This window comes from Cupressus sempervirens, chromosome 3 (assembly GCF_028749045.1).
Source record: "Cupressus sempervirens isolate cs-2001-9-10 chromosome 3, ASM2874904v1, whole genome shotgun sequence".
Classification (NCBI taxonomy): Eukaryota; Viridiplantae; Streptophyta; class Pinopsida; order Cupressales; family Cupressaceae; genus Cupressus; species Cupressus sempervirens.
Window position 1 is genome coordinate 724,783,643 of NC_143120.1, and position 2,923 is coordinate 724,786,565.

General features: G+C 36.0%; 1 long non-coding RNA gene across 1 annotated transcript; it reads right to left on the reverse strand.

Moving 5' to 3' along the window:
* Positions 1–610: 610 nt before the first annotated feature.
* On the reverse strand, positions 611–2,263 carry LOC149568819 (uncharacterized). Its single transcript, XR_016361707.1, has 3 exons — positions 2,154–2,263; positions 1,033–1,063; positions 611–901 (listed from the first exon to the last, which is right to left on the reverse strand). It is a non-coding gene; the product is annotated as an uncharacterized LOC149568819 (long non-coding RNA).
* Positions 2,264–2,923: the final 660 nt, after the last annotated feature.

Below are 2,923 nucleotides of genomic sequence, written 5' to 3' on the forward strand. Positions count from 1 at the left end.
TAAACTCTTTATAAAATTAATTCGGATAAATTATTTTTTAAACTTAATAAAAATACCGTTTGGTATTAGTAGTTGTAAAGTAAAAAGTAGACATAGTTAATAGTATTTTAATTGTTATTATAGAAGTTTCAATCATGTGAAGTTATAAATCTGAAAATAATAAATATAATAAATATTTAGCTTCTTCAATTATTATTTTGTCAACAAATATTGGGTTGATGTATAATATATTGGGATGGAGAGAATTCTAGCTGCTCTTTGGGAAAGTAATATGAGATACCTTAATTTGGTCTTTGATTGGAACAAATAATTCTGCCATTTGGACATGTAATTAATAAGATTTTTTATTGAAAGTTTATTAGTTTGCCTCAGCAAATCTGAATCTATTTAAGTAAAAAATTAAACTATTGTTTAAACAACTTGATCATAAAACGTCATTGTATCTTTACGTGTCAAAAATTATTAATTTAGAGGGCATATAATTGTCCATTGTACAAGTGTGCGGCAGGTGGCTTTATCACCGCCTTTTCTCGAGGCAACTATTGAAAACAAAGTCACTGAAGTCTGACGCTCTGACAATGCATTTATTTCATAGTTATCTTATCCCTTCTACCAAAAGTTTTTGGTTTTGAAAACATCTAATGGAGAGGCACCTTGGCCAGGGGTAGCCAAAGAACAATCGATCTTTAGACTTTATCATCCAGTGGTTGCAGTGGTGTTGAACGCTTTTGAATTTTGAGGGAGGCATAATGCAGCATGATTCATGTTCAGTCCTCCACTTTAGAGCTTATTAAGCCGCCTATGGTTGAGCAAACAATCAAGGCCCAACAAGTTAGAGCGTATCTGAATTATTAGAAGGCTTTGGATCTGATGGTCCTCTTGGCCTTTGTCTCTCCTGCATCTGTCCCAATGAACACACTTATTTGAGTGGAATTGGAACTCAATCTTGATAGGTCAATGAGGACTGGTGTTTATGCTATTCAAATTACTGGAAGCCACAATAGAAGTAATGAAAGATAGTCTCAGTAGTACCTATTTGGGGCTCCCCTTAATCTCTCCATATCTGCAGCCAAAGGCAAATTTTAACAAAAGGATAAACATCGCATCAGTAAGATTAAAGAGTTTCAAGTTTGTGATTTCCCATCTACATCTTCGTCCTTATCACCATCATTACTCCAAAGCATTCACTACAATTAACAAGCCAAGAATGATGATTTATCAAGTTTCCACACACTGACAAGGAAAACACAATAATAGTGTAGCACAGATATGAGAACCAGAGATATGCTCAGACGTAATCCTCGATTTGACTCCATTGCTTTTTGTTTGAATCTGCTTTGTTTGTTTGTGCATTCTATTAATGCTTTTTTGGGCACTGCAAATTTTGTCGAATCTACTCTGCAGAACCTAAATTTCCCTCCACCCTCGACCATCAGTAGAAAGGGGAGGAAAATGGAAAAGGAGAAGGAGAGTAAAAGGGAGAAGTTGAGGGGATCAGTGGACGAACTGGAGAAGTGCATGTTGTTCGTATGCACAACATGAGCACCCTAGAAAAACTACAAATTACTCTACAGAAGGTAGAGGACTTTGAGGCCTTAGATAGAAATGAGAAAATTGAGATTATCTGAGCAGTTCAGAGTATAGAGGTTGCAGAGGAGATGAGAAAGAGTAATGAATCCTTTTGCAAGCATTCAAAAGTTTGGTCTCCTTCCATTGCCTTCTACATCTCAAACTTATAGCCCCTCATGGTGTTGAAATCAAGCAAGCCAGATGAATAACACATACCAACACATTACCCAGTCTCAGCTGGGTAACAATGTCGTCAATTTTAAATTTTTGAGTTTATCAAACTGAACATTCCAGAAAGAAGGAATGTATGCCAGAAATTTTCAGAAATAAATTATTGTTATTTTTTGAACTGGAAAAAAAATTAAACCCCTAGCAAAATTAGTAGCAGCCAATCAAAAAATAGAAATTAAAGTTGAGAAATTAATTTAAAAATAAATAAACATATATGTGTCTTTAAACTTTAGTGTTTGAATGATTTTTATTGTAAAATTAATTGAATGTAGAGAACTAAAAACATTAGTTCCCTGCCTATAGATAGGCAGGGACTAATAAAAATGACAAGCAAATTAAAGGGGCTCGCTGACCTATTAAGCAAAGCCGACCATTTGAGTGCAAAATGCGAGGAAGTGGAATGGGAAAGAGGGAGGAAAGAGGGACCCACATACCCATCCTTCCCCTCCCACACTTTCAGCGCTGATTCAACCTGACTCAAGTCAGGAAATCAATACTCATGTACCATCTACAAGGCCGCCCACCTAGGAAAGGACCTTTGGTTGGCATGCTGGAGTCCCATCAAATGTGGTCAAGTCAATCATAAATTGGTGTTAAAGTCACCTCCACTTGGAAGACAAGAAAGGTGCCCATCTAGTTCTCTAGGCAACTTAGAATATGGTGCAATTTTGTGTGCAGGTAGGTCCCTAGACATCATTAAGTGGGGTATGTTATGTTATCAAGGGGGATGAGTAATAATGTTTAGGAATATATTATTGCAAAAAAGGTTATAAGTTAGTAGTTTGCAGTAAGAATATTGAATTATAAACAAGAGCTCTTTGCGAGCCGGAGTCCCTGCCTTTAGGGAATTTAAGGTGATAAAAAATGAATTGTTAGAAGGATTATTTGGAGAAATGCATTTGATCGCAGACAATTATATAAGACAAAGAAACATTATTCCATTCCTTACAAACTGTAGCCATCAAATGAGGCCCGGACAGGTCCAAAATTATATATTTGTTGGTGCCCTTTAAAATATTTCACGCTATGGAATTGGAAGTCATTCATGAGAAAAATCTCCAAGCGAAACGTGGGCGTTGGAATTTGCAATATTAGCTTCCTTAAAGGCCTTTCTTCTTGTGCT